Raw genomic sequence first — 12,727 nt, 5'->3', positions numbered from 1 at the left:
ACTACTGGTCACGTGTTAGGCACTCTCTAAATGTTTACTGGCTAGCAGGCTGATGACCTGGTGTCAGACACATAGACATGTTATCAATAAAATAATGTCCAACTAAAAGAAAGTTACATTATTGTACCAAGAACTGGATTGTCTTGCCCAAGCAGTTTTTAAAAAATATGCATATAAAATATAATATAAACTATAATTCACTCAATTCACAATATGAAACACAACAATGAAGGTAATATTCCCACTGGATATTCCCCATTGACATTCTCTGATGTATTAACTCTCCTGGAAGGAGTTGCATTAATTATTAAATATTTAATTAGATTTTCACTAATGGTGTAAACACAACATGAAAATTCACTTTGATTTGCATTGTCATTTAGAATCACTAATCAACTGAGAGGTATGAACAATCATGGCAGAAGACTGAAACTTCAGCTTTGAGGGGTTTTTAAAATATGCTTGGCATCATTAGATGAACATATAGTCTCGATTACAGAATGTGAATTTCCATTAAATTACCCCATATGAGTCAATGCCCAGAGGACCATTTTTGATCAGGGTAGAATAACTCATTTTCTAGGACCTTAGGATGGAAAATTTCATATTTTAATGAAAAGCCACATCATGAATACTCTTTATTCCTTCACTGTAAAAGGCAGGAGCTGTTACTCACCTTCAGTGAGTATAACAGTTGCTTGAAAAAATAAACAGACTTTGGATTTAAAAACTAGAAAATTTCTTTGTTTTTGTTTGTTTGTTTGTTTTTGTTTTTGTGATTTATATTCCACATATGAGCGATCTCATATGGTATTTTCTTTCTCTTTCTGGCTTACTTCACGTAGAATGACATTCTCCAGGAGCATCCATTTTGCTGCAAATGGCATTATGTTGTCGATTATATGGCTGAATAGAATTCCATTGTATAAATATACCACTTCTTCTTTATCCAGTCATCTGTTGATGGACATTTAGGCTGTTTCCATGTTTTGGCTATTGTAAATACTGCTGCTATGAACATTGGCGTGCAGGTGTCATCCTGAAGTAGATTTCCTTCTGGATACAAGCCCAGGAGTGGGATTCCTGGGTCATATGGTAAGTCTGTTCCTAGTCTTTTGAGGAATCTCCACACTGTTTTCCATAGTGGCTGCACCAAACAGAAAAGAAATAGACTCACAGACAGAGAATACAGACTTGTGGTTACCAGGGGGGTGGAGGGTAGGAAGGGATAGACTGGGATTTTAAAATTGTAGAATAGATAAACAAGATTACACTGTATAGCACAGGGAAATATACACAAAATGTTATGATAACTCACAGAGAAAAAAATGTGACAATGAGTGTGTATATGTCCATGAATGACTGAAAAATTGTGCTGAACACTGAAATTTGACACAACATTGTAAAATGATTATAAATCAATAAAAAAAAGTTAAAAAAATAAAAAATAAATTTAAAAGACTATAAAAATTCTGTAATTTTTACTTATTTTGCCAGTGTTTTTCTTTATAATTATTAGTAGTAAAAATCACAAGTCACTTGGGATCTATGTCCTCCCCCTTTTTTTTAGTATCGGCTAAATGAGCTAACCCTGCCAATAACACATTATCTTTGCCCACAACAGGCATGTGTGTGTGTGCCCCCACATGCACAACACAATATATCTACACGTCCTCCTTACTACTATTTATTGTAGTATAAAATCTCCTAAGTTTAGGACCAAAGTCATTGTTTTGAACTCTATGTCTCTGATGAAAACACAGAAATGAATTCTTCACTGTCTCCCCTATGAAACAGTCATTGTCAAATACTTGCACTGCTCTGTAACTACTGACTACATGTCTTTCACTATCTTAATAAGACCACATACTCCCAACATCAGGCACTGTGGTTTGAACCTCAGTCTATATACCATGTACGTATCAAGGCCTAGTCCAGATTTGTTTAAAATCTGTTTTCTGCAATAGGGCCATAGGTTTGATTGGGATAGTCTCTTGCAAAGTCTCTTTTGATTTTTGCTTAAAGTGAATTTTTAATTCCTCAGTTGTTTTAGTTATGATTAGGTTTAATCATAGAAATATGTGCACAATTGGTAAAATATATACCACAGTGGTTGGTGTAAGTAGTCAGTTGTATTACAAAAAACAATAATAATATAAAACAGGCACATGAAATGTTCAGTAAATTATGCAAAAATTTTATTTATGATCTATATAATTTTTCTTACTTTATCTGGGTAATTTTCTATTTTTATCTATCAAATGATAGTATTAAGAAAGATAATTTTGAAAGTTCTCTTCATTTCCAAGAAAAATATAGTAGAACTTTAAAAATCTATATATTAATGGCATTTGCATTTATTTATACACAGTTCCTATGTGTTTCTGGCTAATAGTAGAAATTACTGGCTTAAATGTGTGTTGGTTTCCACTGTTCATTAGCTAAAATTGAAGTAAATAATTATTAAAAATAATAACTATTAAAAACTCAAGGCTCTGAATTTTCTTCCAACTAATTTTATCAGAGCAGCAGTTATATAAGATACAAATCTATATTTATAATTTTCTTGGTAGTACATGAACTTCAGAATTCCATGTAATAGAATTTGTAAGCTATCCACCTCTTTGTATGTGTCATGAACATTAAATTATTTATATATTATCTTAGAAGTCACAAGTAAGGATTTAGTTAACAGATGATTGTTGAATTTTTTAATGTAAATGTTGTGTACTGCACTGTAAAAATTTGAAATCTACAATCATAGACTATAGAACAAGCAGATATACACAAGTTAAGCCCACACTGTTTCAAGAGGCTTCTATTTTTAAAATTTATTAAATATTTATTTTCACAGATTGATGTGTTTAGGCAAATCATTTTAAAATATGTTGTCACAAGTACTTTAGAAACAACAATAATTTTTATCATTATCCTAATTTTCAGTGTATATTCACATGTGATTCCAACAACTATGACACTGAGTTGCTGAAGCAAAATCAAACATTTTAGAAATAAAGAAATTAAAGTACAGGAAAATTAATTGACTTGCAGCAATTTTTTGCACTGTCATCTTGGCTAAGCTAGAATAGTTTACAAGAATCCCCTATCCTGTATGATACTTTGTTAACTGGCCCAAATAAGAAATTCTTTTTACAAATTTTGGAAGGGGAAAATAAAGCAGCTCATCTGAAATCTGTTATTTTAGAGTTACGAGTAACAAACAAAGAGATACATGTGGATTCTAGCTAGTTCTTGCTGTCTTTGGCTCCACACCCACATCATCTTCCCAAATGAAAATCTTGCTGGCCAAGAGCCACTGAGACCCAACAGATAAATGGAGACAGCAGCTTTCCATAATCTTTTCCACCAGGTCTCCTTTGCAGACCCACTTGGGCAGCCCAAACTGCTTGATTTCAAAGAGTTGGTTATTGTCTTTTCTCTGATCCTCCAATTCTCCCTTTTAGAAATTTATGGCCCCAGCAATACACACAATTTGGGGAAGTGCTATCACATATCTAACCCTTTTTTACATAATACTCATATTTGTCTTCATTTTCAGATTGAATCTGACAGACATAACTTTGATGAGATCACACTGCTATTAAATGTCATTATTGAAAATCAAATATTTCTTACTATTTCTCAATCTTGAAAGAAAGAATATTTCCAAAAAAAAAAAAAAGAGGAGTTGTTAGGGTATCTATTTACTAAATATGAAGTTGGGAGCAAGGAATAAGAGGTAAAGAATTAGCTATAAATTACTCAATTTATCCCAGAGTTTCTTCCAAAAGCCATAGATTGGTTATTCAACAATGCAAACAAAGGCTAGATGATTCAATTTCAGATTACCCTTAGAGGTCTGAAAAAAAACTTTTAAACAAGATTCAGGTATGACACGTGAGTCATCCTCTAACCACCAAAATGACCCTTTACTTAACTCTGCCTTTTTAGAAGGCATAGATGAAGAATTGGCTATTCCAAATAAAAGACAAGTTAAGTTGGTCTGCATCATATACAAATGCCCTTGTCACACTGGCTGATCCACTTTCCAAAACCATTAGGAGGAAAGAAAGGAATACATCTAGAAAAATTATGGACCACCAATTGTGCTAATTAAGTAATCAAGGTGAGTCAATAATTAACAAACCCCCGCCTAATCTATGACTGACAAAGACATCTAACATTTGATTTTACTGTTAAAAAAATAAACCAACATACAAAACCAGGCTATTATATAAAGGACTGCAGAAAAATGAAGGAAGATTTCGGACCAGAAACCCAAATTAAACAAAAACAGGGCTGCTCTGAGGAAACACCCGGAGTCTTTCCCCATCTCTCTTTCACTCTGGGGGACATAGAAATAAAGGTACGGGGAGAACCAGATAAGGCTCTAATAAACACAGGAGCCACCTTTTCAGTTTTAAACCGTACCAAAATCAAAGGCTCCCTCCCTCGGAGTAATACTTCCGTGCAAATGGTGGCAGTTTCTAATGTGCCGATTAAAGTTTTTAAGTCATTACCTTTAGAATTTTACTTAGGAGAATTTAAAGGAAGATGCTCCTTTTTTCACCAAAATGAAGAGATTTATTAGACATTTCCTACTACCTAGGCCTACCCCTGGGAAAAAATGAACAGAGCTTGGTGTTTGGTCTCCTGAACGGTTTGAAAATAAACCTTGGTGATTCCCATGACCTCTTCCAGGAACTTGAGTACCTTTTGCACCTCTGCCATCTCTTGTTGTTTAGACTGCAGGAACCTCCATTTCTTCAGTTTTTGGGCTGGAGAACTGAGTTCCTTCCTCAAACTCAGGTTGACCCTCATCATTTTTCTGTAAGGATCAGCGAGGACTTCTGTGCTGCAAAGAATGCCATAAAGAAATTGAAAACACAACCCACAGAATGGGATAACACATTTGTAAATCACATATATCGTAAGAAATTTGCATCCAGAATATAAAAAAAACTAATTTAAAAATTAAGAAAATAAATTACTAATTTAAATTAGACCAAAAAAATTAAAATGGATAAAATATCTGAATAGTCATCTCTCCAAAGAAGTTATACTAAAGTTTGATAACCACATGAAAAGATGTTCAATATCATTAGCCATCAGGAAAATGCCAGTCAAAATCATAATAAGATATTATTTCAGACTCACTAGGATGGCTCTAAAGTTTACAAAGGTAATAGAAATTGCTAGCAAAAAAATCAGAGGGAGAAATGTGGAGAAATTAGAACCCTCAGACATTTTTGATGGGAATATATAACGGTAAACCATTTTGGAAAACAAAGATTGGTAGCCTCTTACACAGTTAAACACACACTAAACATTTAAGCCATCAGTTCAACTTTTAAATACATAAGCAAGAGAATCAAAACCATATATCCCCACAAAAACTTGTACATGACTGTTTGATGCAAAGTTATTCATAACAGCTAAATGGGGGAAGACACCCAAATGGTCATGGATAAATAAAATGGTGTATATCTATACAATGGTATTTTATTCAGCCATGCGAAGAATTGAGCACTATAACATAGATGAATTTTAAAAACATTCTCTTAAGAGAAAAAAGACAGTCACAAAAGACAGGCACGTTATATGTTTCCACTCACATAAAATATCCCAAACAGACAAAGTATAGAGACAGAAAGTAGATAGTGGTTGTCTGGAGTTGGAGAGCTTAGTGGGATTGCAGAGTGTCTGTAAGTGAGTACAGGGTTTCCTCGTGGGGTGCCAAAAATGTCCTAAAATAGAATGTAACTATGGTTGAAATATTCTGTAGCTGAATTAAAATCGTTAAAGTGTACATTTTAAATAAGTGCACTTTTTATGTGTTATGTGACTTAACGTCTAAATGATGGTATTGTATTATACAATTGTGAGCCTGTATACTTTTTAGCATCTTTCTATAAATTCTGCATTGGCAGCAAGAGCATCAAAATCTAAAAACTACTGACAAATATGGCAGTAAGGTAGAGAAGCCCCAGTCATTGCTGACTCCTGGAATTAAATGGCATCATCATATCTCTGTCCTGTCCTTGCTTCCTCTGGATCTGCCCATTGCCCAGGCTTCACATCCTCTCTTTCCCTTCTCAACCCCTAGGTCCTGTCTTTTCGCTGTAATTGAAGAAATTTCAGGCTGAAAAAACATGATGGCTTCAGTATCTCAATATTCTCAGGAAAATTCATGAATTTAACTTTTTTTGGACTAACTGAGGCTGCGTGATTTGCCTCTCACTCTGAACCAGTCACTGTTGGGAAGAAGAATGGAGAAAAGTGTTGATCCAACTAGGCCTATTTAACGTGCCCACTGTCCCTGAAATTGTCACTCTGACTCAGGGAATGAATACGTAGATGGCTTCAGCCCATCAGCTGCAATTCCCCTCAGGTCACGTGGCTGAGAATGGAGGAAGTATGGTTCCCAAGAGGAAAGCTGAAGTGTGGTTTGTGGTAGAAAATAGAACCACCAAAGTTAAGTGGGAATTAGACAAACAGAAAAATGGAGAAGTGAAGTTTATTCAGTAATCTGTTTGATGGACTCCCTGGTCAGGTATGTTAATTAGCTTCTGTTTTATCTTGGGAAATATTTTCTGTAAATAGCTGCAAAATAGCTGGAAATTTCAGATTTGTATTTCAGAAAATTGATTTTGGCTTCAGTGAGAGGTTTATTTCTTTTTAAATGCTAGATCTCCAGCTCCCTGTAGACCTTCTCAAAGCACTCCACCAGAACAACTCTTTAAAATCTCCATAATTTTACAGTAATTTATAAATCTCTGATAATGGAGGCTGAGTTCAGGTGAAAGATCAAAAAGAAGCCACATCAGGGAGGAAAAGTGTAAGCCAGTAAGTCAGAAGCCATCTATGCTTTCAAACATGCTGTATTAAGTAGAGAATTTTTTCCTCCACTCACTAAGATCATTTTATTAATTATCTATCCACTACATTCCCAATATCATACAAGGTGCTGTGATGATGCAAAGATGAATATTCCTGCCTTTAGAGAGTTAATAGTATAGTTAGAGGCAAGAAAGACTACTACCCTTTAGTCTATGAAAACTACCTATGTGTTCCATGAAGTCAGAGATCCGAACTTGTAACATTCAGGTACATTTCCAGGTATATATCAGGCATTCAGCAATTACATGATAAACACTTGTGTGAAAAGATGATACAAATTCTGCAAGGACAGTTGAGAGATGATCATTTCTGGCTGTGGATGTAATAGCATCAAGGAATTGGTAGCATTTACCAGGGTCTTGAAAGATAGGTTAATATCATTCAGCAAGAGAAGGAGGCAGATGAAGGACGCACGAGAGACTTCCAGGAAAGAGTGCTGAAGAGCGCAGAACCAAAGACAAGGTGGCAGGAAAAGAAAAGAAGAATAAACTGATAATTAAATTGTCTAGATTTGGATAGATACAAAGTAGTGAAGAAAGGGCTAGAGAAGTCAAATTGTAGGGGTTTTGTTTGTTTGTTTTTTTGGTGGGATGAGAGGGTTAAAATTTGTTCCCTGGCTAAAGAATTTGAAGCGCTTGAAGGGAGAGAAGCATAAATGGAATAAAACAGTGTGTTTCTTGATTTGCTTTGTGCTAGTGGGACAGAGGGGGCAGGAGATTGGAGATTGCCATTGGGAATAGAAAACAGAAGCCACAATCTTAGCTGGCCAAAAAGAATCACAGCCTACAGGAATTGCATCATGTTTTTATTAAACTACAGTGTAGGCTTTTGTCCTTACAAAATAAATAATAATTGTTATTTTCCTAAAAATGCCTTATGGAAACATCTTCCTATGCTGTTAAATTCTGTAATAAGTAATGACCAAATATCAGTTTTTTTAAGTTAATGATTGAGAGCTGTTTTCCAAGATTTTAATGACACTTTATCACTACATTATCATTTGACAAAACACATTTCTAAAGAGGAAAATATTATTACCTTTTTTTTCCCTGAAAGGATAATTTGAAGCCTTCTCTGTACCTTTATTTATATTTTATGTTTGCTATTTATCTTGTCAACTAAAAACTGGCCGTTCTCATCTGCCTCTGCAAGGATTGGAGCCACTGTGGCACCTGCCATCCACCTCTGCTTGGATTAGGTGGTGAGCCACTGCAGCTGCTCAAACCACCCTGAAAGGATTTTGGGGTGGAGAGAACAGGAGTGAGGTGCTCTGTGCTCTGGAAGAACTGGCAGAACAGGCCTTCAGATAGTTAGCTATTTTCAGGAGAAGATTTTATGAGCCCAAATTCTTACATTTTCTATCTTGAAAAACAATAAATTCATCTACGTTGACAACTGCTCCTTGTGACTAGCAGCAGGCCTCTGCCTAAGTGTGTGATTGACTACACGTACCCCCTTCACTGAAATCATTTATAATACTGAGTTTTCCCCCTGCCTGTTTGGAGCAGGTCCTCAGAGCTCTCTGGGATGCTGTCTCCCAGGCTATAGTCCTCATTTTGCCCCAAATAAAACTTAACCCACAACTCTCATGTTGTGCGATTTTATTTCAATCAACAATCTTATTAAATACCTTAACAAAATTTTCAATACAGTAGAACAATAATTGTAAAACGACCACTGTTCAATTTAAATAACTAAAAGAGCTGTTGTCACTTACACTAATTGTAAGTGTCACCATTTTTAAAGGAACATTTTAATCATCATAATTGTGTTAGCAGTGTTGATATTTATTGCCTGAAGTGCTGAAGTTGGAGACAAGTAGCCATGACTTTAGGGGTCTAGTCTAGTGCTAATAAGGACAAAAATATCTGACAGCTGATTACTTTAAAAAGTCAGGGACTTGCTTATTATGTACTGAATGCAGCACCATGCCACAGATATATTTCAAATTAAACATTTAATTTTCCTTATTTTTAGTCTTCCTCTTGGCTTATAAATTAATACAAAAATGATAATATTTTCTCTTCTTTTTAAAAATAATATCTAATCCAAAATGTGTTTGGACCACATCACAACAGTGTATGGGTTTGGTACTCACAGGGGATGCTCTGCATCACCGATGCCATAGCAACCATTCACTTATACAACTGGAGATATCTTCTGTTTCCAACAAGGGAAAATATTTGTCCAGGCATAATTAGAAATGACTAATTTTATTAGGTAAGCAAGTAGCCTAAGAGTACTCTAAAGTCATTAAACAAGTCAAAAAGCTTTATGCAAGATGCCTTTTTCAAAACGGTTGCCTAGCCTCAGGTGGTGTTTCTTAAGGAGAAGAATAGCATAACTTCCCTCAGAATAGTCAGAGTGGTATCTGCTAAGAATGGGAATATTTAAACTGAATTTCAGATCTTCACAATCGGTATCTATGAGAATCTGCATTTTAGAAAGCTCTTTAATTTCCTAAAACCAAACTTTTAAAATCACTTCACAAATGCCAGGTACTGCCATTGTTAAAAAACAAAACAAAACAAAACAAAAAACAAAAAACACTACTTTAAAAATATTTTCTTAAGCTACTTTGTTTAGGAGAGCCCATTCAGGTGATCTTTCTGTAAGAATATATGAAACTAAGGTATAAGAGCTTAATTTCCCCTTTTAAAAACAAAGGAAGAGACTTCTCTGTGCAGCTTTCTCTGAGAGAATTTACTTGAGAATGTATCCTTGGAAGCACTTCCTCCTCTCTTTGAAATGTGTGTAAATCCTTTTGGAAACTAGTCCTTTTGTCAGCTTCAGGACCTAGGAATAGCTTCCTTAAAGACCAACTTTTTGAAATGCAAACATTAAGGAACTTAGCCCCCCTTTTTCCCAGTGAGGAAGCCGACTTCCCTAGGCACTTGGTTCCAATTTGCAAAGCAGCTTCCTGTCATACAAGGTTATGAGACTTGCCTTTCTTGGGCATAAAGCTAACAAGCTAACACAGACAGTCACTGATTACTAGGTAAAGCCAGGATGAAATATGTGTGACAAAAAGTGCCCGTCAAGTCCTCTTAAGGACTAGTTCTTTCATTGCTTTGTTTGCTTGTTTTCTTTTGTTTGTTCTTTTATCTTGGAAACATGGGTTGTATCTGCTTGGCTGTTATGGGGAGGAGGTTCTTTTGTGCCTTTGCAATTTCTTGGTAGATTTCCTGTGGTGCGTATCACATTTTGATTTCATGCTTCTTCGATAATAAAAGTATTCTCTCTCTCTGCTACCTCTGTAGAAAGAATATCTAGATTGGGAGAAGATTTTGTTTTTAAATATGTTTTCCCAATACTTGAAAAGCCTATGCCTTCCCAAGTGAGCTGGTAACGTGGATACATGAAACACGGTAGTGTAAAGGCACATCAATGGTAGTAACAAGGGCAAACTAGAGTATGCATATCACTATTAGTGGCACGATAATTCAATTTTTAAGCACTAGCCAATATAAATAAAACTTCAGGTCATGGACTCCCATTTTGCAGCCCTGTTTTATTAATTACCTGTGTTCTTGGGAAAAAAAAAGTATTGTTAAAAACAACAAAGGAGGCTCAAAATGGAGTCACTTGTGGTAAGCCCCATGTCACCAAACTGAGACTTAATTACGGTGTCAGGTCTCCCAGAAATGGAATCTTAAAACAGTCCATCTGGAATCATCTGATCAGCATTAGATACATAATCAAGCTGGCCGACTCCTGCCATCTATTGCAAAGGAGAGGAACTTTGCAATAACCAACCTGCTTTTTTGCCTAGGAAAACCGCCTTTTTCTGTTCCCTTCTGCATATGAAATCTCATTTTTTTTACCACTCTTTGGAGTTCCTTTATATCTGATTTCATTTGGATGCTGCTCAATTCAAGTTGATGTCTGTTCAAATACACACTTACATTTTGACCATATGGCTCAGTTTATCATTTAACAGTTGTGGTGTCAGAAGAGGGAACTGAAGGAGACCCCCCAGCCAAGGCCTCCAGTAACACTGACCAACCAGACATGAGTACCTTTTGAGCCCCTTGAGTTGGCTGCTTTCTTGCTGCCCCCGGGGGTTCTTTGTAAGTCCCTCTCAGATCCAAACTCCACAGCTTCCATATTTTGAGCTTTTAGAGCTCATTTGAGAATCTCTCTCTCCTGACTAGGTCTGGAAACCAGCCATAGTAGAATTGAGTTTGGCTCAAAACACTGAACTGGGTCCAGTGCAGGCCTTGGGTGAATAAAATTTTGCTTTAGGCTGAACAAGCAAGTTAACTTTACCAAAGATAACTTTGAATGACTGTGGCCACAGGGGAGAACAGTTAATTTAGATAAGTTATCCATCCATGAGGTGCCCTAGAGGAGAAGAGTTCTCAGCCACAGTCCTCATAAAGGGTAAAGTGAAGAACAAATTTCCTCCTCTGCAGTTTCTAGTTACCAGGATGAGACCCGCTGGGCCACTCCACTTGCTCCAGGGCCTACAGATGAGATCATGGGGAAATTGGCAGAAGCCAGAGAAGGGTGAGAATTCTTACCAAAGTCAGCTCTCCCAGATCTCTGTCTATGGCTCCTGGTCAAGAGATGGAGTTAAAAATGTCATGTTGTGCCTTTCCAAATTCAGATTGGCTGGCAAAGGACATTTGTAAGAATTAGATCTTTGAATTGTGACTTGTGAATTTTGCTTTCACGTACCCACTGATTGTCAGTCCTTTCCCTCGACGTGGATGGTTTTGACTTCTTGTTTGTCTTATTTTGTGTCCTGGAAACTTGGCTTGATGATCATAAGGTGAAGGGTCCCCAAAATATGGCTGGATAGAAACATGAGTGGCTTTTCATTTGCAGCCAAAGTCATACTGAAATGTTTCCAGCTCTCAGAGGAATTGTTTAAGTCTTTTGGTTATCTTTGGGAATGGCTCTAATTTCTTTTTTAATTGAAGTAAAGTCAGTTTGCAATGTTGTGTTAATTTCTAGTGTACAGCATAGTAATTCAGTTATACATATATATATATATATATTCCTTTTATGTTATTTTTCATTATAGGCTATTACAAGATATTGAATATAGTTCCCTGTGCTATATAATAGCACCTTGTGTTTATCTATTTGTACATAGGAATTAGTGTCTGGGCTCAGTGGTGGATTACATGCTGGCTGAGCACAAATCCCCAATGCCTCCATTAAGGAGAAACAGAGAGTACAAAATAAACACGTTATATTTTATAAACAAACAAACAAACACAATGGATCTGGAGGGGACAGCATCATTTGCACCATCTTTGGGGATGCCTCTTGCTTCCAAAGGGTGATTTAATACTGCCAGGAATATTTACCGTTTTTCCTTGCTGAAACTTGACAAAATATTTGGAAGGGTTTTTTTTTTTTTAAAGTAGCTTTAAGGTCAGAAGATGACAGGGTTGGGAGCTGATAGAGTAAATAGAAACATTTTGTAAGGCCTTATCCCCTAACCTGAAATAAAACTACGAAGTAAAAAAAAAAATACTGAACCCTTTGTGGAAGAATTTACTAAAACATTTCAAAGACACACAGCTCTAAATACAAAGCATAACAATTTTTTTTAATTTCTATCTAAGTTGAAGATCTTTCACATGATATAAAGAAGCAAATTGAAGATGGTATATTTGGTTAGGTAGGAAAATCTCTGAATATCATTCAGTTTGCAACCCAATTTCTTGATGTATTAAAAGTTTGTACTTGTTATATAAATCTAGTCAGAAATTGTACTAGAAACATAATTTGGATCTAACTGGTCTTTGATAACCAGTGAGTTTTGCATTATGTTTCATGTCTTATGGTTGTAATTTTTAAATGAAAGCTATAT

This window comes from Vicugna pacos, unplaced genomic scaffold (assembly GCF_048564905.1).
Source record: "Vicugna pacos unplaced genomic scaffold, VicPac4 scaffold_19, whole genome shotgun sequence".
NCBI lineage: Eukaryota > Metazoa > Chordata > Mammalia > Artiodactyla > Camelidae > Vicugna > Vicugna pacos.
This window is presented reverse-complemented; position numbering follows the sequence as displayed.